At 41.6% G+C, this 25,570-nt stretch overlaps 1 protein-coding gene across 1 annotated transcript in view; it reads right to left on the bottom strand.

The window, feature by feature from the left end:
- The window catches only part of LOH12CR1 (loss of heterozygosity, 12, chromosomal region 1), a 72,950-nt gene that overhangs the window by 19,425 nt on the left and 27,955 nt on the right, over nt 1-25,570 (bottom strand). The window lies entirely within an intron of this gene.

Genomic DNA, 25,570 nt, shown 5'->3' with positions numbered 1-25,570 from the left:
TTGTTGCCTACATAAGAGCAACCTGAGAACGTTTGCTGAGCTCAAGCGTAAGTGTGCCATACTGAGTGCTTTCTCCAAAGCTGCTGGAAAAAATGATGCTAAAACTCTTAAGGCCATCCTTTTTTTGCTATTTCATTTACTTTCATTTCATTTTCCTTCAGCATTAACACAACTTTTTTTCTTGTAGGGACACCATGTGTGACAAACAGCACATACACACAATCTGCTTTTCCCAAAACAACTGTCAAGCTATGTAAACTGAATTCAGTGACTGCACACATGTGCCCATTGGGACTCTCAGTTTACAGACAGGAAAAGACATTAAAACAGCAAATGTAAGCAAGTATCACACTAAACAATTAAAAAGCAATAAATGCCAGTTATTTGGATTGGAAAAGTTCTTCTAAGAATGTACCTCAGTGGGAAATGGAAACTATTTTGGATGGCCCCCCTTATTGGAAGCTACAACTGGTGACATCAAGTTCTTGCCAAAACACAAGAATAAGATAAAAACCAAGACGTAAGTCAGAAGCATTTTATGAATTTAAGAAAGTTAAACCTCTTTGAAAACATAGACAGAAATTAAAACAAAACTACGATAGCAGCTTCATCAGATACAATGAATTCGGTTTACTTTTCATCAACACTCAACATTTTATTCTCTCAGGATGCTCTCAATTACCCTTCACGCAAAACCTTTTCTTTCCTCATCTTAAGAGGGGAAAAAAAAAGATAATTTTGTTTTACTGACTTGTTGCCCACTACAATTACGCTGCCTGAGTCAGGAGGTCAGGAGAGGAAACAGACACTTCACCGTTTAGCCTCAAAACCCTGCGTTAGCAATAGTCAAATTATTTTTTATGTTCTAGAAAGAATCATCTCAAACAAAATCTTAGGTCCAGCAATACCGATTGCAAATCTTTCAAGCCTACTTTCAGCTGAATTGCAAAACTTTAACGGAAGCAAACCCACTGAAGGAAATAAGGCTTTTTAAAATGTGTACATTACATACTCTAGTGCTTCCTCAGTTCGTTAATTCTGATCTTCTGTAAAATTATCTTGTCAGGATAAATGTTCAAATAAAGTTGTCAACTTTTAATATGTTGAATGTTCACACAGGAAAGAAGAGTTCACCATACACCTGAGGCAGTTATCCTGTTCCTGCACCGATCAAATACATGATGCTATCAAGCAACCAATTTTCTTTTATTACTCATCTCTCACCAACTTCAAGAGGAGGAAGAAAATTAGACTCTATTTAAGAGATTTAATTAACGTGAAGTGTGTATTTTAGCCAACTTATGCTGCTTATGAGAATTTAGAAGTGGAATAGGCCAAGGACTGTAAAATGAGCTATAAAGGAACATGCTACTCAAACTTGCATTGCATACTTACAACTTTGTACAGGTTGCATATGCTAAAAGCAAAATTAATAAACTGTAAGGACCTTCTAATTCACTATCCAGAAAAACATGAGCTCAAGTGAAAAAAGACATTAACTGTTCAGCCGGAATTCCTTCATAAGAAGGCAAAGGTGGAAATACAACCCAGTACAAATATTTGGAGTAGTGACAAAAAACAGCCAGCATATGAGGCTTAAAGATAGACTATAGCATTATTTTGGGAGATGTAGTAGGGAGAAACCAAAGGAATTAGCTTCTCCAATGACCTCTGGGCTCATGCTGACAATGCCAGAGAACAATGTAGCTTAGAGTTTCAACTTGCAAGAAAGGAAAAAGTAGAGTAAACAACCACATGAAAAAGGCCATGCAGCCTTCCACCTGGCAGAAATTCCCATTGTCAAAAAGTCAATCCACCATTTTTTGTTGTTCACAGTAACTATGTCCTACCCATACTATAAATATTAACATTTTCTTAACATTAACATCCCCCTCTACTCTGCTCTCATGAGACCCCACCTGGAGTACAGCATCAAACTCTGGGGCCCCAAGCACAACAAAGACATGGACCCGTTACAGCGAGTCTTGAAAAGGGCCACAAAGACAGTCAGAGGACTGGAATACCTCTCCTGTGAGGAGAGGCTGAGAGAGTTGGGGCTGTTCAGCCTGAAGAAGAGAAGGCTCCAGGGAGACCTTATCGTGGCCTTTCAGTACTTAAAGGGGGCTTGTGAGTGAGACTTTTTACCAAGGCCTGTAAAGTGACAGGACAAGGGGCAATGGTTTTAAACTGAAAGAGCGCAGGTTTAGATTGGACATAAAGAAGACATTTTCCACGATGAGGGTGGTTAGACACTGGAACAGATTGCCCAGAGAAGTTGTGGATACCCTATCACTGGAAGTGTTCAAGGCCAGGTTGCCTGGGGCTTTGAGAAACCCGATTTAGTTGAAGATGTCCCTGCCCAAGGTAAGGGGATTTGAGATGATCTTTAAAGGTCCCTTCTGATCCAAACCATTTTTGATTCTATGATTTTATTAATTCATTGCATTTTCTTTTTTCAGCAAGTCAGTAGCTTTGCTCCAAAAGAGCAGATGGCAAGAGTGAGAGAGACTGCAACCACTCAGATCCCAGAGTTTTACCAGGGAAGCCCAGGGGGTTGAAAAAGAGAGATGCAGGGCTGGAAAGGACACCACCCCACCCCACTCCATGCCATGGAACCCAGATCTCTTCCCTTCCTCCTCTCCCTAGCAGCAGGCAGTGACTCCTAACAGGTTTAATGCAGTAACTCGTCCATGAGCTCTGCACTTGAGACAGCACCATGCTTCCCTATACCCATGAAAAACTTGAGATCCATAGGAAAAACCCTGAATAAAAAGCAGAAAAGGGTAGGGGGTTAAAAAAAAAGGGTGTTGCTGGTGCCTTTTGTTCCTATACTAACAGGAAGTTGAGGAGATATCTAAAAGCTTCCAGTAATTCAGCATGGAGAAAGCTTCAATTTTTAGACCAGAGAGATGGCCAGTACTGGCCAGCCAGTACCTCCAGGTATTATTAAACAACTCTCCTCTTGAAAATAACTGCTGCCTTCTTAAAGCCTTTTCCCACACTTTGAACTCTCCACTGAACAGGGCCTCTCTCAGTGACTGGTCTACACATGGTTTGTAATAAAATATGAGACCATATCTGTTGCAAAAAAATATTTATTAGGTCACTCTTACAAGTGCCAAAAGGGGGAGAGACAGAGGTCACTGAGTGGTTCAAACTCACTCCCAAAAGAGCCAGAACTTGAACCTTGTCACCAGCACATCTCAGAGCAACTAACTGATGAGCTACTACCTCTTCTTCACTGAGGAAAGGGTGTTGCTGTGATTTCGTCTGTGTGATTACTACTCCCTGCCACCCAAGAGCACAGTTCTGCTTTTAAATATGAAGGAAATAGTATCTAAAGTTTAATTTCTTAATTAATTGAATATTCATTTTTCAAGGTGTTAGTTCTCTTCCAAAGAAGGAAGCACACCAGGAATCATCTTTGCACTGTTTGAAACCTCGAGAAGAGACTGCTTGGCACATGAGTGATGCAACATACCCCATTGTGATAAGGAAAGGCAGCATGGAGGATGCCATGGCTCGGGGAAAACAAAAACAGGGAAACGGAGAAGGACTACTGCAGAGCTTTAGTGTATGGACCAAAAATGCTTTGGCAACTGCCAAACATACACAGTCTTGGCTATCAAATTACACCATAAAACAAATAAGACAAAAGACCACATTATGTGCCTGCCACAATGCAGAGAAGTCAAGATCTCCCACCTACTCTGGATACATCTGATCAGTAAACAGCACGCACACGAAGGTGATAAACAGCAACTGGGACAAAGCAAGATTCACATTTCAGCTCCTAAACAGTGCTTTTAAAAAACAACCCAAGTACGTCATGCATAGGGAAATATCATATATCACTACAACGCTAGCTGACCCACAGACTTGACAAATCTGTTATTGTTTCCATATTCCTCAGCAAAGCAGAGGCATGTTAAAACCATTTTCCTCCTACTTAGTCATCTCCTTGTTGGTTCCAGATCAACATACACTTCCAAAAAATCACATCCTACTGAGCAGAAGAAAGCTGTTAGTTTAAAAAGCATTTTTATGACTAGAAGTGAAGTTCCTGAAAAAATGTTTTAGATGCTATACTGATTCTACACACATTCAGAACATAGTAACCCACTGTAGTTATGGTCTACTGTTTTAACGGACAATCCTAACAACAACTTGAGCACTTTCCAATCTGAAAAGTATTAATATTTCTTGACGTCTGTATTTCCACTTCTCAATCCCCTTTTCAAGCAGTAACAGCAGACATTACAAAGAGAAAACCAATAGGTCTGCAGTTGTTAATTTATTATTACAGACAGCAAAGCATATGATGCTGTGGTCTTGTAACTAATTTTAAGGCCAGAAAGGATTGCTGTCATCAGCTAACCAATCTTTCTGTGGAATATAAGAGGAGACTTTAGAAGTAATTCCTTATTTAATCAGATGAGAAGTCTGTCTTGCCCAGAATACTGCTTCCAACATTTGACAACTTAGAAAACAAGATCTTTATCAGTTCTTCTTCCTCTTCCACAACCTTCCTGCCTCCAAAAGCTGCTAATAAAAATTTCAGGCACGAAATACTGTGCTCAGTGAAGCACTCAGATTTCACCAATCCTTTCTGAAAGTTATTACCACAAGATATTGCGGAGGTAAATGTATAAGTAAGATGCTTATTTATGCAAAGCATGAGTAAAACTCTTTTCACTTGCTTTACACTTGCTACCCTGTAGTTGCTGTGCTGTGATACAACAGAAATCTATAAAGCAGGGTGTACTTTCTCCCATCATCTTTCCAAGCTCAAGAACCCCACTGATGAGTCTCCTTTCCCACAGAAGACTTAATTTCTGTAACACCTCTAACGTGAGGCCTGACTTCTCTCTTTAAAAGACAAGTCAATTCTTCTACAATGTATAATGGTTACACCTCTAACAATTGAGTTGCTTCTATAATTGCTACCCCTTTGCTGGGCCTACTAATCAGCAACACCCTTTCGTAAGAGCATGCATTACAGTGTATTGTACATGTCATCACTCCTTGTCCCAAGAGCAAGGTTAAATGAAGCAACAGATTACACACCACAATTAGCAATAGCTTGTCAACTCTACAGAGGCGCTCCCAGGTCTGGTACCTGTTTCTGGAGGTTTATTACTGTGTACATTGCCATTTTTTCTAAAACCTCTTCTGTGAACACTTCTCATTCATCATTGTGAGGAATGACGTACTTCTTTTGCAGCAAATGCTGATTCATCTAATTGAATCACAGAATCATAGAATTGTCTAGGTTGGAAGAGACCCTTGGGATCGAGTCCAACCATCTACCCTGCTCTACAAAGTTCTCCCCTACATCATATCCCCCAACACCACATCTAAACCGCTCTGAAACACATCCAGGGATGGTGACTCAACCACCTCCCTGGGCAGCCTATTCCAATGCCCGACCACTCTTTCTGTGAAAAATTCTTTCCTAATGTTCAGTTTAAATCTACCCTGTTGGAGCTTGAAGCCATTCCCTCTCGTTCTGTCATTAATTACCTCTGAGGAGAAACCAGCACCAACCTCTCTACAGTGTCCTTTCAAATAGTTGTAGAGAGTGATGAGGTCTCCCCTCAGCCTCCTCTTCATATGATTTGTTTACTAGGCCCTTCACCAGCTTCGTTGCCCTCCTCTGCACTTGCTCCAGCTCCTCGATACCTCTCTTGTACTGAGGTGCCCAAAACTGGACACAATACTCGAGGTGTGGCCTCACCAGTGCTGAGGGCACAATCACCTCCCTACTTCTGCTGGCCACGCTATTTCTAATACAAGCCAGGATGCTGTTGGCTTTCTTGGCCACCTGGGCACACTGCTGGCTCATATTCAGCCCCTTGTCAATTAGAACCCCCAGGTCTCTTTCTGCCAGGCAGCTTTCCAGCCACACTTCCCCAAGCCTGTAGTGCTGCATGGGGTTATTGTGGCCCAAGTGCAGGACCTGGCACTTGTCCGTGTTGAAACTCATACCGTTGATGTTGGCCCAATGATCCAATCTATCTAAGTCTCTCTGTAGAGTTTCCCTGTCCTCCTGGGAATCAACACTCCTGCTTAACTTGGTGTCATCTGCGAACTTGCTGATGATACGCCCTATGTCCTTATCGAGATCATCGATAAAGACGTTAAACAGAAATGGTCCCAACGCTGAGCCCTGAGACACACCACTTATGATCGGCCGCCAGCTGGATTTAAATCCATTGAGCACCACTCTTTGGGACCTTGCAGTCAGCCAGTGCTTGATCCAGCGGATCATATGCTCATCCAGGCCATGTGAAGCCAGTTTTTCCACAAGAATTGTATGGGGGACAGTATCGAATGCTTTTCGAAAGTCCAGGTATACAATATCAACAGCCTTTCCCTCATCCAATAATCTGGTTATCTTGTCATAGAAGGAGACCAGGTTTGTCTGGCAGGACCTGCCTTCCATAAACCCATGCTGACTAGGCCTGATCCCTGCATTGCCCATTATGTGGGCAATTGATTTTGCTTTTCTGAAATTCTGCTCTGAAGACAATCCCCTGGAGTCTTCAGCAAGCTTCTGGAGAATCTAAAAAGCTTTTATTAAGTATATACTAGTAGAAAGCTGTTTTCAAGGAATTTCTACTCTGGTCTCCTGATGATTTCCTATTTAACCTGCTATAGTTCGTGATTTTTTGCTTTCCTAACACAAGTTTCTTTTTCCCTTTTTTTGGGGGTGTGGATATCTTTTTGTCTACAGCTCCCTTCACACTGCTTTAACTACACTGTTTTCCCCTCTCCCACCCTTCAAAATCGGCTGTGCTGCCTGGAACTTGCCTTATTTCAGCTGTTCCCAACTTCTCCTCTTACTACCCTCATTTTTTACGAAACTCCCCTTCATAAATTTTATCCAAGACAGTAAACTTTTATCAGGTCTTCTATTGCTCATTGAATTTGAGTAGACTATGGCCGCTATTAATATAATAGCATTGAGTCATTTAATTTACCCTCCTTAAGACAGCATTAGTTTAACTTAAAAAGCACAAGTGTTTTTCAAGTCTCCAGGAATTTTCCCGTGTTCCAAGAGTATTTAAAAATTATCAACCCCACAACTTGCCTCATGAAGTATTTCTAAAGCTCTTGTGTAGAAGCTACCCAGTCTGTCAAGCTTCTTAAATAAGATCTGCCCTCAGTGGCCACAGGTTAACTATTACAGTTGCCTTTCTTGTTGCTGTTTGCATGGGAGATTGTTTTGCCAGTACCTTCAGGCATCCTAAGTACCAAAAAAAGATCCACACAAAAACCAGATGAAATTACACCCCTAAAGACTGAGTCTTCTTTCTTGACCATTACTGCTTGCACAAGTTTGGAGGCAGCAACTTGCTATTAGCTGAGACAGAGAGCTCGCTTCCATTCATTCTCCGTGTATGAAGACTTCAATATGACTCATGAGAAAGAAATAATTGCACATGTATATGCATGAGAATAAAGGGCAATAAATACTTCGAAACAGATAAGGTAATCAGTTTTGCAGGGCTCTTATTGACAAAAGGCTTTGAATTTTAATTGTGTCTCATTCTTGAAGACTAAGAAAAGACTACATTTTCAGCAAAGCCTGAAGAATCAAAAGAGCTTTTGGGGGGGTTGTAGTATTTTGTTGTGTGTTTTTTTGTGGTCTTTTTTGTTTGGTTGGTTGGTTGTTGTTTTTTTTTAACAACACCTAAGTCAGGTAACATCAAAATTTCTACACTCAAATTTGGAAACCCAGGCTGCTCTTAAGAAAAGGGCATATACCATAGAATTAGTAGAAGTCAACCATAAAGAAACCAAAAGAAAATAAAAAATAAAATAAAAACTAAATCACTACTAATAGCCCAGAAATCTTTAAGTGCAAATGTGGATGACCACATGATCTTTTTCACAGACCAGTTTATTTTCTAAAAAATCTTACTGATAAAACACCTTGTAATAAAATCCATATTCACTCCAAGACAAAAGTTGCCTTTGTCAAATGTGTATTTTCAATTCCTTTGAACTTTAATGGGGGAACACAATGTCTGTAGGCAAACTGAATAGCTATTATGTGAGCAAAGAACATATTTGTATTGTGGCAAGGAATGTTGGCTGTAACAGCAGATTTTCCCTCTACTTTGGAGTAAATGCGATCGTTTACTTCTGCATGGGTGACAGATGGGTTGAAGACTCTCTTCTTGTCACATTCTTTAACAGGCAACTTTTCTGACCGCAGAGCTCAAATATGCTCTCGGTATGAATACTGCACCTCGGCCTCCTAACACAGTGTATGCTATTGCCTGTGAGACATTACACCCCAAGATACATAAATCACCTCCCCTTTTGTTCCTCCACCATTTGTCTTAAAAAAACAAACATTAAGAAGATTCAAGACATTTAGACTTCTACGAAAAGGTAGTTTGCTACAATTCTAAGACAAAAACTCCACACTGTTACAGATTTCCACCTATTAAGGTCACATAATTTACATTAGCAGAAATTGTGATTCAGAGCGGGTTTTGTAGTTATTAATTACACTAAAAGAATATTTGTTTATGATATTTCTGCTTTCCTGTTAAGCCTCATTTTTGCTTAGGATTAGATCCTGCAAAGATTTCTATATATCATTAAAGCTTTCTCCTGTCACATAAGGATGGCTATGCATACTCAGTAGTGCGCACACAATTTTTTTGCACCACTGAAGCTTGCAGCTTCTCTGATATGATGACTTTTGCCCCATGCTTTGTGTGATCTGTTCAGCAGTTAGCACAACGGAGCCTGATCATGATCAGGACTTTGAAGACTGCTGCAAAACATAAATGTCTGAGTGATGCAAAAAAATTCTAAATTAAAATTTCCATTTGAAAAGAAGTAAAACAGAAATAAATGAGAAGCGCTTCTTCATTTGGATTGTTAGAAACCTCAGTGTCTAAAAGGAGAAAATAGTGCACTATGCGCATCTGAGATTTCAGTCTGCAGTTACTTAGATGTGCCTCTCTGGAACTATGAGATTGCACAGTATCACACCTTCAAAAAGTTGCTAGCGGTTGCCATAAAATTGGAAACACACCTACTGATACCCTTCTTTTGAAGCTTCAGGTAGGCAAAAAGGTACGCTAGATACTCTGAAGAAAAGCACACAGTTGCACTTTGTCAACTAAAAGCAGCCAAGATCCTACCCAGTCCATCTCCCCACTGATTTTTCAGTTCTAGAGCACAGAAGGAATATGTAAAAGAAGCGGGTTTGACCATGCAGTTGCAATATTGTATGGCCAGCTTCCTGCAACAGAGCCCGAAGTACAAAAATAAGCACAAGGCTGGAAAAATGGACAGGGTCATTCACAGGGAAGTGAGGAGACGATGGTCCTGTGTCATGCAATAAGCTGTATTTACTCTGCAGAAACTTTTTTTTTTTTTTAAAAAAAAATATCTCTCTCTCTCTTGGAGAGACCCAAAACCTACCATCATCTGATTGCATAAGCATGTGATATCCGCAGGCTACAGCTGACCCTGTTATAAGTACTCTGCAAACCAAAAGGCCAGAAGACTAACATCATTTTATAAGATGAAGAATTGTGGCACCAAGAGATTAAATGATTTATCTGAGACCACATGGAAACTGCTGTCCCTTGGCCTAATGACTTCACTGCCAGAACATCCCTCCCCTTCTCTCACCCTCAAATACCAAACGCCAGCAGGGCAGGCAGTGGCAGAGCCTGCTTTCCTACAGCACTGTCAGTGTTGAGCACTGAGCAGTCTCTCCCACACAGATTCTCAGACATCTAATGAAGGTTCATAAAACAACCAGAGCCAAATCACAGATCCCCACATATGTGCTCCACAAAAGGGAAGGTCCAACACCCATCTTCATCATCACGTGCCTCGCCACAGCTCTTGCACAGAAAATGATTCACTTTGCTAAAACCAGAGAACTAATCCAGTGGGTTTTTTCCTCTGTGGTAGCAAAAGGAACCAGAGCACCAGGAAATCAAAAATTAGAGCTAGTCCCAGAAGAGAGGGAAGGAAAGGACAGAGGGGGACTTCTCTCCTTTAGCAACAGCAAGCTGTAACTTCAGGTTTTTTACGCATGCAAAGCATTGAGAGAGTCTCAATTTACCTGTCCACCCACCTTCCTTGAAATAATAGGACCTTAACTACCTTTCGTATCTCTCTCCCACTGCAAAGTTTGGTTGAAATTTGCCAGCAGATGCAATGTTTTCTAGGCTGTAGATGGAAGAGAAAAGGGACAGCGGGAACAAATAAACTCAATTTCATTTAAATAAAATTAAAAAAAAACCAATCAAAATCTACAGGAAAAAACTCGTTTAATTGATTCTATTACTAGTAATAAAGATTAACCTCATGGCAATCTTTATTTCATTTTAGTCAAAACTGCATGGATATTCATCCACACAACGTAGCACATACTAGCAGAAAAAAAAAACACAAAAAAAACAGTGTTCAGTGGTTTTGAGGAAAGGTGACATCTAAAATCACCTCTGAGCACAAGGGCACCCATGTGAAGTTGGGGCGCATTTGCTACTCCACAATAACCAGCCTGTGTACACACACTAACCCCAAATAAATTCAATGTGGGCAGAGTACACTATGCTGCTTTTATGAAGAGGCAAAAGCACACATAGGCAATTACTACAGCATAGCTGAAGTGCTGCAAGCCCAAGTTCAGAACCTAGCTTTCTCCATGGTAACTTATTCATAGGCCTTGTGCCCGAGACCATGTTACAGGAAAGACGATTTAAGGCAAAATGCCCAGCCACTTCAGGTTCACAGATTACATCTACAACATGCCTGTAAACGAAGTATGCTTCTTCAACAAGTAACATCTTTTATTAGATTAACTCATATTGCTGTCTGTTGGTTTTCTCCAAACTTTCAGGTACTTTCTTCAGTTCAGATGTCAATTTGAGAGCTTTCTGTTTGCAATATATTGCCACAGCGTGGCATGAAGCAAGACTGATGAACAGGCCACTTACTTAGATTCAGCAGCTTCAAGACTTCAGTTTTCTTTTCCAGAGATGGAGAAAACTGTTTTAAAAGTGGCAGAGAAAACTTTAAAGGTAGCTTCACTGAAAGAGTTCCTTTTAAGTAAGTAATAGGATCTGTTGATGAAACTTTCCATTGATGCTTTATAATTGCAAACAAAGCACAGTGCTGATTCTGGTACAACCATTATTTATATACACAAAATAAACAGTTTCTATTTGGTATGTAGAAACACTTCTCATGTATTTCCTATCATTTTCGTACCATCACAAGAAAGTAGACACCTGTGATATTTTCTTCCTCTTTCCTCACAGGGAATTTCTGTATCAAGTCTAACACTTGACTGCATTTTGGCCTAAAATCATTGACTTCTGTTCTGGCAAACACTATATCCTCAACTACAAATGCAGTCCCAAACCTTAAGGGCTTGAGTGAAGGCATGTTGCCATAGTAAAAATAATGCCATGGCCAAGAGTTATTGCCATGTCATGGCCTTCGTCCCTTTTTCCAAGAGCACTATCTAAAATATACATCAAAGAAGCACTGTCCAAAATATACTATTGACACTTTCTGGACACAGGTACTAGGAACAGCAATTTCTCTCTACTACGTGCATTCAGGAAAAAAATAGCAAATAACAAGAGACATTTGTAAATGCAATAGGGTTGACATTTTCTACTTTATCTTCTTTTCTCACATGTGACCCCACTCACCACTCAGCCATTTTGCTAGCAATGTGTGCTGCCATTTCACATCCAAATTTTGATTTGGATTTCTTCTCCAAAGGTTTTACTAGCATGAATTGGAATGGCTGCACTACTCAGGAATAGCAAAGTCCAAGTGGAGCTGATGAAACTTTTTAGATGATACAACCCATATGTACACAGCTCATACATCATATATTGCACAGAAATTGTTCCTTACGTTTTCTAAGAACAAGTTTAACTGGACTATTTTGTTTATTACAGTAAGTGGTTATCTACTAAGAAGTCCAACTGAGAAAAGGAGAGAGAGGTCTACCCACTGCATTTCTCCTGTTCAGTACAAAGCAAGGAAGCATCATTTTGCGAACCTGCATGGCCTCAGACAATTAAACTTCTTTCTTTGGCAACCGCATTACCCAAACAGCACAAAGTTATTCAGGAAGAGCCATTTTCTATTTAAATGATCCTACCATCTGACATTTCTTCTGTGAACACCTGCTACCAAAGTCTGAACCAACACTTCATCCCTGTCTAGCTTTCCAACTTGTATTTACGTCTTTGGGCTTTTTCCTACCTTCCTAATTTAAGTTAGCCAAACTCAAGCACTGATGTACTTTTTTGTCTCAGCCTGTTTTGATTCTTTCACGCATCCATTAAAACCAATTTTAGAAGTAACTCAAGGGATACAATGGATGTCATTTTCCCAGCCATATTGGTATCTAAGTAACTACTACTGTACAGCATTGCATTGCAACATAAGGGTATTTTCCCTGGCCAGAAGGAAACATGGAGCTGGCATGAAATTATAACAACTAAATTTAGGATATTGAAATTACTCAAAGGTTGAGTTGGGGAGAGAAGGAGGAGACAATGCACACACTATTTACTTTTGACAATGCGTTTAAAAAACTAATCACTCGGCTTTGCAGGGGCTTTGTGGTACCTAAAACACTGAGCAGTTACACAGAAGTAAGTGGCCTGCTGTGTTCTGTATTACCTCCGCATTTATCATCTCCTGTCAAATACTGTCAAGAGGCAAAGTGCCTTGAAGAAAGACAAAGCACAATAAGGAATCCCTAGCACAAAGTGTTTTAAAATCCCCGGGGGGGGAGGAATAATCAAGCAAATTGCACTTCCACTGTACTATAGTTTACATTCCCTTTGCACTTCAGTAACCAAACTAGTAAAATATTATGAAAGAGGATCATCTTACTGTTAAAATAAGCTGCTACTTAAGCAAGCTTTGAATACCCAATGACTACATTTGTGTGATCTTGTCCTTACAGGCAACCCATAGGTAATGGTAATCTAGGAGTACTGCTTTTATCAGTTACAACAAGTAACAGCACAAGGTTAGTGAGCCTGGGAGCTTCTTAAGCCCTGGCTCCCCATGCTGGAAGACAATGACTGGAGTCCCAATGTGCCCATCAAGCCGGGAGACGCGTCTCAGAGCCAGCCACAACAACTTCCACATTCCAGCTCCGCCAAGTACATGTGTCACTCCCTCTGTGGTTAGAGATAGCCAGAATATAACAATTCATTTCTCCCTCCACTTAACACCCTCCCCAACAGTGCAGCTGTAAAAACATAAAACGTCCCCCCGACTTTTTTTTTTTTTAATATACAGTCTGCTGATGGTGTGCTCACACATAGCACAAACTTATTTCCTAGGTCTGTCATGGAAAGTATCAGTCATTTTACAGCAAAGCTTCACTTCCTCATCATAATGGTTCTAAATACATGGTAGGTGGAGCTCTGCTGATCCTAAATCATGTCTCCCTCAAGGTACTTATAAGGTCCATTACAAGACCTATAAGGCCTTTATAGCGGGAAAGCCTCCCAGCAGTCAGGAAAAGCCCCCTGTCCCTGTTCAAGAAGCTACCCTTGCAGAACTACATCCTCAGCTCATCTTAGGGCACTCTGCTGCTGAAAAGGGGGTGAATCTTGTTACTCTGCCACTCCTCCTTGTCATGCAGGCCGGGCCCCATCCTTGTACTAGTTCTGGTTCTCACTGAGCTCCTCCACAGGTGGATTCAGCTCACCACCCTACCCGAAAACTACCCACTTGTTGCTATTAGTTCCCCATCAGCCCAGCAAGCCAAACTCACTCATGACGGGGCCAAGAAGCCTCAGAAGCAGCACAAAACACACAACTATATATAGGTATGTCCTTCCTCTTCTCAGCTGTTAGATCAGCTCTCCCTCTCTGGGGATGACCTGGAGACAGACAGACATTCTTCCTCTGTCCAGGGTAGAGTCTGGCATGCAAAACTGTAAGAGCGCCCCCAGGCACAGGACTCACTCTTGGCATCCTTTGACTACACTAAGAGAGAAAGAAAAATACATCATGTTATGGATCTGTACAGCAACTGAATACCACCAGTTAGAGTAATTATGGGTATGTGAGGTACGTCTAACCCTTTTGCTCATAACACTAAAAAATATGCACCAGAGCCAAATAAAACTAAAAATATTGAATAGTTACTGAACTGTTGAGTATTTTATCTGGTATGCCTTTAAAAAACAAACAAACAAACAAACCAGACTTTCTGACTTAATTTACTATAAGAGAAACTTAACAGCATTTCAATTAACACATCTCCACTGGGTCCTGCTTGCACACAAAGCCAGTTACAACTCTTGCTGAGGCTCCGGTGCTGTAACTTTTCCAATTATTAACGAGGGGTCTGAAACAGAGCCCAGAGCTGCAATGCTTGGCCACTGCAGCTTATGCATTGAGAAGCAAGGCTTGCTCCCCTAGCTCAGGCCTCCTGCCACAGCGGAAGGGCAGCATTCGCCTCCTCAGCCCCAAGCGCCCAACTGACACAGGACTGCTCTGCCAGCAGCACCCAGGTCCCCTGGATCCTACAGCATCGAGGAGGAGCTCCTGAGCAAGAGAGAAGCAGTCAGATACCTATACCCCTCTGCAATGTACTGCTGGGCAGAAAGGCACTTCAAGAAAACCACATTATTCTATATTAATATACATACATGCCCATAAGGGTCAATTTCTCTTCACTCACCATCTGAAACAACAACTTGTTCTGCGACACTGACAGCAGTTAATTCCTATGCTCTGTGCAGAAGGTTCTGACTTCAGATAAGAAATAAAATACCAGGAAAGGATGAGCTGAAAAGCCAAAGACAGCCTTGGTCTCAGGCAAATACTTTTCTTTGATATCAAAGTAGGGAGAGGAAAAAAAAGGAAAAAAAAAAAAAGGCAGAATCCTTCCAAATTAAGTTTTGAAGATTATGCACAAAAATAATTGAAAATTAAACATTTGGTGGGACATTATCTGCATTTGCTGCTATTTTAAAGGGATAGAGGTGAGGAAGAGTTATTTTTCACTACATTTGGCACTTTCAAAGCTCTTAATACCAAATTGTAGAGTCTCAGCATTCCCATGAGACAGCATCTAAGACTTTTTGCTTTTCAGATCACTGAAGAAAGGATCACACTCCAATGCCCACAAATGGTCACTTGATGTTGCATATCAGCCCGACCTGGGCTCCTGTTCCAAAGCAATTTGCCACTGCCATTTGAACAGACACAGGCTCAGCTCTTGCACTGGCACTTGTAGGGTAAGGAGTGCCCAACTGGCCACAAAAGGGGTCCTTGCTCTCCCACCCACCCCCTTCCCAAAGGGCTGTGTGCTGCTCTGACACCAGCCACCCTTTCCCAGGCTTAGCACTCACGCAGCTGTGGGAAATATTGGTTCATAGAGTCATCTAGGTTGGAAGAGACCTTTAAGATCATCGAGTCCAATCATCAATCTAACACTGCCAAGACCACTACTAAACCATGTGCCTCAACACCCATCTTTTAAACATCTCCAGGGATGGTGATTCCACCACTTCCCTACGCAGCCTGTTCCAATGTTTGATAACCCCTTCTGTGAAGAAATTTTTCCTAATATCCATCCTAAACCTCCCCTGGCTCAACTTGAGGCCATTTCCTCTTGTCCTATTGTTTATTACTTGGGAGAAGAGACCGACCCCCACCTCACTACAACCTCCTTTCAGGTAGTCGTAGAGAGCAATAAGGTCTCCCCTCAGCCTCCTTTTCTCCAGCCTAAACAACCCCAGTTCCCTCAGCCCCTCCTCTTAAGACGTGTGCTCTAGACCCCTCACCAGCTTTGTTGCCATTCTCTGGACACACTTCAGAATCTCAGTGTCTTTCTTGTAGTGAAGGGCCCAAAACTGAACACAGTACTCTAGGTGGGCCCTCACCAGTGCCGAGTACAGGCGGACAATCACTTCCCCAGTCCTGCTGGCCACACTGTTCCTGATACAAGCCAGGATGTTATTGGCCTTGTTGGCTACCTGGGCACACTGCTGGCTCATATTCAGCTGTCTGTCAACCAAAAAGCTTACCAGTTCAACTTCACTGATCCAGTAAAAGCCTTCCCCTTTCAGCAGAACTGCTTCTCTCTCTCAGTGGCGCACCCAACCAAAGCACCTGACAGCTGCGCAGCCACAAGCCCACAAGACACGATGTCAGTTTTCAGCAGCAGCACCTTGGAGGGAACATGCCTTTACACTGTGAAATCCTCCCAGGTTTCACTAAGATTTGGAGCCTGGGTATGCAAATCAAAAGTGTAGCAATAAGCCATGAATGCAGGCTATCTCCCTTTGGGAAATGCAAGGTGGGGTGACTTACATGTCAAGAGCAGAGACACAAGCTGTCTCACTTCACCGCTGCTAGCCTACAAGAGGTAGCTGCAGCACCTATGCTGACACCTTACCCACAGCAGCTTGTTCCCTCACACAGTCTGCAGACTTGGTAGCTTCAGGTTAGCTTTCAGAAAACCCTCCATCAGGTCCAGTATAATACTGAACCCAGCAAAATACTGAAGTTCTATGAATGGTATATCCAGGTCTAAGTGACCTCTAACTACTACATCTACCACCAATTCACTGTAACTGGAGCACAATTTTGACATTAGATTATCCATCTGCAGGATGCAATCCGTACTTTCTTAGGTTTCTTATAAAGGTGATAGACCTTGCATGCTTAAACTTTGTTCACAGTAGGCTCACCGGTAACATCAGGATGGCTCCAAGACCTGCAGCTGTTAACAGAAAGTAGCTGTTCCAGATACCATTTTGATATAGGGTCCTACATAAGCATAACCACTTTTGCAACGATTTTAGCACTTCTTTTTCAAACTGTACAAAACCAAGCTCAGAGGTAGATTTCAGAAAAGTGATGCAGAAGGGGACCAGCCACAATTTTTTTTCAGAAGTTGTAGGGGAAGAATTTTGATCACCTAGGAATTGTAACCCCAGGGGCAATGACAGAAGAACCTTACCATTTTTTGCTCTGAAATCATGAAGCATTTCTTGTTTTCACAAATATAAATACATATCAACATGTTGACTCCACATCTCCACTCTAACAAAGAAAAGTCTAAAAGCAACATGAAAACAAACCATGGTACTGAAGAAACGTATGCATCTCTTCTTGGGCTGGGGGAAAAAAAAGAATAGGAAAACTAACTCTAGAGAAGACACGAGTGACAGTAACATACAACAGTATCTAACTCCTCAACTGCCTTAAAATGAAGGTACAAAACAATTTAAAACAGGTTAAAACTTGAAACTCCAGAGCCTTGAGTTCTTGAGATTCTCTTAGAAATGTATTAGTACCTTAAATGTTTTCATTCAAGTCTCTAATTAATGAATATGTGATTATTTTTTTCCTCTTCTTCTGACTTAATTTAGGGAGAGGAGGACAGCACTTGCAGCAGCAGTTAAAGGGCTTGTTTGATTCTGACAGCTTTCAGTAAAGGAGTGGAGCACACAACAAACCTGACCATTCCTCCTTCCCAGCCACCCTGCCTGTACTTCTAAATGGCTCCAGCACAAACGCAACAGCTTTTCATTGTCCAGCCTGTGTTGAAGTCTGGTGTGCTGCTCTGTGCTCATACCCAGAGCTGAGTCATTGCAAAAGAGGTCTGAAGTGTGCACATGTCTAGTAAGGTCATTCAACAGAGAGCGCTCAAATCTATTCAATCAACACCACGCTAGCCAAATTTTTTGAATGAGATAATGGGATCTAGCAGGAAGTCATCAAATTAAAAAGCTTCCGGAGAGTCACATGTACCTGAGGGAAACGTGTAACCAGAGGGCCAAATGTAAAGCTTTGCCTCCTCACAGTGGCACTAAAAGCCTGGTGATGAGAGCCACTTGAATGTAAGTAACATTGTTAAATTGATTTGCAAAGTTTGTGCCCCCAGCAACCCAGTCTTTAAGTCCTTTTATATTCTGAAAAATAATGGCCCAATTTTCCACAAGTGCTCAATATCCTGAAAGACTGTTTGCTAACTACACAAATACCTTACAGATGTTTGGGTAGCTATAGGGTGCTCGGAGCAACTTGTAAATTATGGTGGGGATGAGGAAAGGGATGAATATAGAACACAAAGTACCTCACCTTTATACTGCTAGAAGGCTCAGTACTGGTACTTATTCCAGCCTAGAAGAGCTCTTTTCTAGTTTAAACTTATGCCACTCTAGAAATGGTCTGCTCTGAACTAGAATGCATGAACACAAAGACGGCAAACATCACACAACTCCTATTTTTGTTAAGAAAAAAAAAGTTATTAGACCAAGTCATATGTTTTAAATAAATAAAAAGCCATGTCACTTCTATGCTCAACAAGAGCATTCATCCAGGGGATGACCAGCAGTAGGTATTCCAGTACAGACGGCTGAGATCAAATGCTGTTAATGATTTCCCATGCTTTTTGGGTTTTAGAAGACTCTCTTCTTTTGTTTTCAGATGCATTTTTTTCTAAAACTGCTCTATCACAACATTCACTCATTATATCTACACCTTTTCTGAGATGCTTTCCAACAACATACACCATCAAATTCACCAAATACCAGTAGTTACTTCTTAGCTTCAAAGTGGTACCTGTTGGAAGGCAGTTTTTACTTTCTGCTGCCTGCCTGGTGTAAGTCTCTCTGCAGAGAAAACTTTGCATTACTTGCAGTATAAAATACGATGAATCAATAAAAATAAAATACGATGAAGAAGGGTATGCAGGGGTTGAGGGTGAGAGGAGGTCCTCCTATTCATTGGCCAGACACTGAAGCTACCAGAGGTTCTTTATTCAAGCAAAAATTCCCATTAAAGCCAAATGAGGTTTTGTTGAATAAGGGCCACAGGAATAAGCCCATAGTACGCTCTCGACTGGGAGCAAGTCAAAGCAAATTACGCAACGGCCGTCAGAAATCTGTGTACAGCTCTTCAGAGCCACAGTGTAGGAGGAGCCCTGAAGCATCCTTAACCTTTGTCTATTTATGTCCCAGCACTGAGACTCCTTCCAACAAAACAAGCCATGCTTTTATATATTTGTATTAGCCCAAGTTATAGCAAACAGCATTCTCCTCCTCTTCCTCTTTCCCCTCCCCTCCTTCCCACCCTTCCCTCTCCTTTCCCCTTGCCGTGTTGTGCTGTTTGTGTGGAAAAAAACGAGCTCCCACCCTTGCCAAGAGTGACATCAACTCATTCTTATCCGGTGATGTCCAGCAAAATCTTCCTCTGATAAACATTTGTTCAGTGTCAGAGCCCCAAGGTTACTGGCTGCATTTTGTTTTCATTGTTGCTTGTTTTCTGACACTTTGCTGCTCCTTATACATTGAAATCCTCCCCCCACCCCCCGATGTCTTCGACCTGGAGCCAGAGTGAGGCAGTGAACAGGACATTCCTCCTCGCTTACCCGGGCCTTCCCGTCGCCCCCTTCTCCCTGGAACAAGAGTCTGTTTGTCTCTCTATGAACAATAAAAAGCTGATACAGCAGAGAAGCAAAACAAAAATAGGAACAAAGCGATTCAGGAGCGCAGACCTAGGGATTTTTGACCTTTGTTTTCTCTTTTTTGTACAGATTTTCTTATATCCTTCCCTAGCATGCTCTAAAGTTAGTGAAGAGACACAGCTGATTAATGGGCTGATGCACCTTCCCCTCGTTGCACAGCAGCACTCTTCACCAAGACTTCGCAATATTTGCTCAAATCTGGCATCTGTGCTGTCTCATGCTTCTGGGCTCACCCTCATCTGATAAAGCACCTCAGAGGTTTTCCTCTTCTCCCCTCCCTCCTTCTTCCATCCTCTGGTCACAAGCCACCAGCTTTCTTGAACAAAGGGAAACAGACGATCCTTTTCCTCAAACACTTCCCTAGCATTTTACCCAAGTTGACATTTACTGAAGTACATCAACCTGTGCCTTCAGGCAACTAGTATGGAAAGAAATGCATTACTGTTTGTCCCAGCAACATGGAATCCATGGACTATCTATTAGAGCAAGGAAGAGAGAAGTTTTTGACAAAACCAAAAGGGTTGAATAAAAGTCAAGAGCCCTGAAAAGTCTAGCAGTGAACAAAGAATGAAAACAGATACCTTTTAGGGTGGGATGACTCCTATCTACAACTCCACTGAAGAGGAAGCACTCTACAGAAAGTTCAACTTAGGGATACATTGCCTCTCCAACTGCATCCTTCCTTGGGTCAACGTGGAGGAAGAAAAATCCATTTGTACAGTTTTCCAGAAGTAAAGTCTGCTGTAATTGGAAGGGGATGTTCCGGTAGCATCAACCTACAGACTCCTGCTTTTCTAGGAAACTAGTCCCAAAACCTCTTCTGGAGTTCATTAAAAGATTGCAGCTGTTCTGAACACCTTATAAAAACAATGTCCTTTTAGCTTATATGTGACAGAATGAAGGTCAATTACCTTCAGAAAGCAACTGAAGAAAAAAAATACTTTCAAATGTTACCATTAACACATACCAACTATACTAGAGCATTAGAAATACTGAGGAAAACCAACATAGAAAATTACTCTCTACCACCATCACTTAGAGGAGTCTGATAGAAGAAAGAAAGGGAAGGTGATGACGTGGCTTAAAGCAAAGTATAGGAGTCCAGTGTTCAGGCAGGTCAGTCAACCTGTCCTGATTTTTTTCAACCTCTCCTATTCTCAGTGCTGCAGCTAATATCACTTGGATCCAGTCACTCCTATGAATTCACAAATGTTAGCAATACCTATTGCCACAGGGCTACCTGTAACATCCTCTCACACAACGTCAAACTCTGCCCATGTACAGTTTCTCACTGATTTTTACGCTTCTTTTACTATTGCTGGTTTCTAGTTCAGGCAGAAAATGTTAACACACGAGACAGTTCCTCAACTCAAAGCCTCATTTTCTAAAATCTTCGATTGCTCCCATTGAAGTTTACGATCATGTCAGTGCCCTAAACAAGTAGGCAGAGAACAAGTAACAACCACAGTCGAGGTCAGGGAAGAAATATGTTCTCCAACAAACCACAGGAAGGGAGCACGCAGGCTCTCTAATACACTTTAAACAACAAATGAGACATATTTTAAATCCATTTCCAATGAGAAGGTTGTTCATCTTTTAGAAAGATTGGGAAGATCAAGATCTTATTTCCTCCTTACATAACAGATCTTTTGAAACTGTAAAATATTAGTAGTAGTTAAAAAATAAAGTCATCAGCTAGCCTGCAAATACATATTTTGCAAAGAAAGGTCCAGTAGACTGATTTAGGTACTACTAATTGAACAGAGAGAGGGGGTCCCAATAAGACAGCCATCTAATTGAATGGAAATTCTCTCACCTGGAAGGCCCAATAAGATGCTTCATCACTACTGAAACGGATTGCCCTCAAGGGCACTTGTCCTGTCACTTTTCGTGACTGAACAGCCAGCCAGATGTACCAACAATTTACCCAGAAACAACACTACAAGTCTATAACTGAACATGTAATACCACTCCAGGGAAGCATGCACAAAAACCTACACAAACAGAAACAACACGACAGCCTTGAAATACAATTAAAAAAAAAAAAAAAAAAAAGATTTCCCAGAACACATAAAGCACATTTTTAGCACCAAATTAATTACAAGATATCTTTCAGTGCAAATGCTTAACTCAGTGGTCAAAGTTTGGGTGGAAAGGAAAGGGAAGAATTTTTTTAAGGTATCCAAACACATCTATTTGAGGCTACTGCATCGATGGTTGCTTTACTGTCCTAAAGGTGAAACAATTGTTGGCTGATACATAGGGACACAGCTCCATAGGAAACCTGGGTGATATTCACACCCATGCTCATTTTAGGATTGGGTTCTTTTCTAGGGTATCATGATTTATGATATTTGCATGAGCATTTCTAGTATCTGGATATGTAATGTTTGGTCTCAGAAATACTAACAGGGACACAAATTCCCAAATGACCTTGACTATAATTAACCATCTAATTATAGTGGCATTTGGCCTACCAACACTTCTCTAGCAGTCTCTGGCTGCTTTGTCTGAAGAGACAGACTGGCTGCAGAATTTGCCAGAGCTGCCCTCTCAGCAAGATAAACCCCTGTGTAACAAGAGAGGTGAGAGTTGCAATACAGGAATTCATATGCCTATGAACAAAATAAACACTTTTTTTCATGGCAGGAAGAAAAAAAAAAAAAACATATAGCAGTGCTGTCTCAGGGGTTTAATTAGCTTAGCAGGAACATTGATAACAAGACATCTTATCAGGAGCTTTGCTTTCAACAAAACCAATTAGTATCAATTTAAACAGAACAAGCTGAGATAAACATGTACATAACATGCATAACCTTGAAGTTCACAATGCCTAATAATTAAGTACTGGATCATGTCCCATATTCAAGAGAGAAAAGTTCGTACAAATCAACAATAATTAAAGGGAAGTTGTTCTCCTGTGGGGACAAGAAGGGTTTGAATCCAATACATTGATTTCAGCCAGTTGTCCTTGCGAAACTGAGCCATGGTAAGGCTCAAGTTTTTTTGAGCAGCTTTTTGAGATCTCCAAACAAGATTGTGAACTTTTCCTTCCTATCATTTTGACTTACTTTTCTCAAAAAAAAAAGAAATCCACACTTCCAAATTCTCTTCTAGACAAAGGAAAAGCTAAGCCACAACTAGTTAGCAGAACTTCCCTTCCACCCAAAACTGTACTTATCCCCCTCCTTTCCTCTCCCTGTTCTTTTGCAGCCTTCTCTATCTGCCCTTCCATTACTATTTATTTTTAAATTGCTGTTTCCGGCAATATTTATCTGGGGTTTTGAACTAGCAATGGCTTGATGGGTCCCTATTTACCGATACAGATTTTAACCTCATACAACTTCTAAATGGGCTGGATGAGCAGAAAGTGAGGTGGACTGAAAACTGGCTGAGCTGCTAGGCTCAAAGGATTGTGATAAGTGGCACAAAGTCCAGCTGGAGGACAGTTACTAGTGGTGTTACTCCAGAGAGTGATACTGGGGCCAACATTGTTTGACACGTTCATTAATGATGTAGATGATGAGACAGAGTGCAACCTCAGCAAACTTTCAGATTATACAAAACTAGAAGGAACGGCTGATAACACCAGAGGGTTGTACTGCCATTCAGAGGTACCTTGACAGGCTGGAGAAATGCGCTGATAGGAATCCCATGAAGCTCAGCAACAAGAAATGCAGAATTCTGCACCTGGGGATGAATCACCCCAAGCACCAGCACATGCTGGGGGCTAACTGCCTGGAAAGCAGCTTTGCAGAGAAGGACTTGGGGGTCCTGGTGGACAAGCTGAACATGAGCCAGCAGCATGCCCCTGCAGCAAAGACGGACAACAGATTCTAGGCTGCATTGGGAAGAGTTGCCAGCAGATCGAGGGAGGTGATCCTTCCATTCTGCCTAGCACTGGGGGAGCCACCTCTACAGTACTGTGTCCTGTGCTGGGCTTGCTGGTATGAGACACACAGATGTAAGAGCACAAGCCCAGTGAAGGACTGCAGAGATGATTAAGGGACTAGAGATCTGCCAAACAAGGATAGGTCGAGAGAACCGGGACCATTTAGTGGAGGGGAATAAAGATGGAGCCAGGCTCCTCTCTCAGGGGTACGCAGTTAAAAGACAAGAGGCAAAGGGCACAAATTGAAATACTGAAAATTCCACATAAACATAAGCTTTTTTTGGTTTAGTTTGTTTTTTTACTGTGAAGGTGATCAAACACTGTAACAGGTTACCCAGAGACATTGTGGAGTCTCCATTCTTGGAGACACTAAAAGTGCAAGCAAACAGGGTGCTGGGCAACAGGCTCTGACTGACCTTACTTTGAGCAGGGGAATTGGACTAGGCTGTCTCCAAAGGCGCCTGCCACCCTCAGCGATTCTGAGCAACGGGCAAAGACAAGAAGGCTTCATAAGGGCACCGATGTCTTGTAAACACTGCTTATGTAATCCCTACTACTCTTAAAGAACATTATAAAACTATTTCGCTCATTACCCCTTTGAAATAGGCTCATACCCCTAGCCTTTTGACAGAAAGCTGAAAACTACGAAGAATCACTACCAGAACAGGACTTTAACTTACTCCCAGCTCTAATACAGGGCTTGCATTATGCCTCTTTTATCCCACTTGGTTAATATAAACTAGTCAAGTCTAGTCTGAGTTAGAAAAGAAGCAGCAGAAGCAAGGAGTACTCCATTTGCATTCTGGTATACAGCAATCACTGCCTGCGAACATAAAATGCACATGTTTCTTATAACACAAAGGAATGTTTCTGGATCACTCGGGCCAACTGAGAGCATTTCAAATTCATTCACTGGGCCAAATTCCTTTCTTAGTTACTGAAAAACGGAGCAACATCATTGTGGTCAGGACATGAATTTTAGGCTATTGTAATTACTGTTGTATGTGTGAATGTACGCACGCACCCACCCCACATGTTTAGACTCAATGCTACTTCCACAACTGCACTGCAAGTTTCACAACATTCAGTGTTTTTTCTTACAGCATTAGGAAAGTTGTAGGACTATTCCCTGTACTTCTAGACATCCTGGCTGCAGAGGGCTTGGAAACATAGAATCTTCACATACTTCTTCATTTGCCTTTTAATTTTTTCTATAAAAAGCCAAATTCCTAAGTGGCATTTTTGTGGTTAGCATGCAACTCTCCAGTGCTTGAGGCTGATAAAGACAGCTTTCATACAACCAGAACACTTCAATACACATCAAGTCTTTACTTAGAGATAACTAAGGTAAACACAGGTGTTTCAACTTCCAATTTCTGTGATGCCCACGTAAGTTCTTAAAAATAGTGCGTGACTACCATCCAGAATCATAGCACACAGGAACGAGTTACTAACCCCCTACTCGTGCAACTCCAGCCACCCACACCCACTGGCTCCAACACTCACGCAGAGCTTGTGTTTTTAACAGGAGCAGCTTTGCCCTCCAACCAAAGAGACTCTTTACCAAGAACATGCCTTCAAGTTTTTAAAAATACACTCCACCAAGCAAATACCATAAAACATGTATTGCAGGCTCCACCGGTTTTGAGACCAGAATACCTCCGATGTCTCAGTACAATTTGAAAAGAAGAAAGGAAGTCTTTGTATGTTTTGCAATAGCTGCCCCATCATCTCTCTGCATGCTTTAACCAATCTGTCCTTGTTTAAGCAGGTGGAATATGGATTGTGGAGTTAGGTTTGCAGCAGGGTGCATCCTCCAGGTTTCACTGCGAGAGTCCCATTAGCGAGAGGGGTGATCTCAGCAGAGAACCTGGAAGACCCCAAGCACTTTGCATCTCAGACATTAACCTTCACTCAACCGCTGCCAGATACCTAGACAGGTTCAAAACACAGGAAACCACAGGGCAGACAAACCCTTGCTCTGCAGAAGCTAACCACTTCTTAACTACAGCTGAAGCACAAAAATCACAATATAAACAAACTCTTAAGTTTGGTGGTATTAACCATGCCTTATTGAAGGTAACATTGTCCTTCACTCATGTCATCCAAACAACTTTTTAGGAAAAAAACCAACCAATATGACCTGGTGACTTTCCCTA

The sequence above is a fragment of the Charadrius vociferus genome, unplaced genomic scaffold (genome assembly GCF_000708025.1).
Source record: "Charadrius vociferus isolate BGI_N301 unplaced genomic scaffold, ASM70802v2 scaffold90, whole genome shotgun sequence".
NCBI classification, from domain to species: Eukaryota; Metazoa; Chordata; class Aves; order Charadriiformes; family Charadriidae; genus Charadrius; species Charadrius vociferus.
This window is presented reverse-complemented; position numbering and strand designations above follow the sequence as displayed.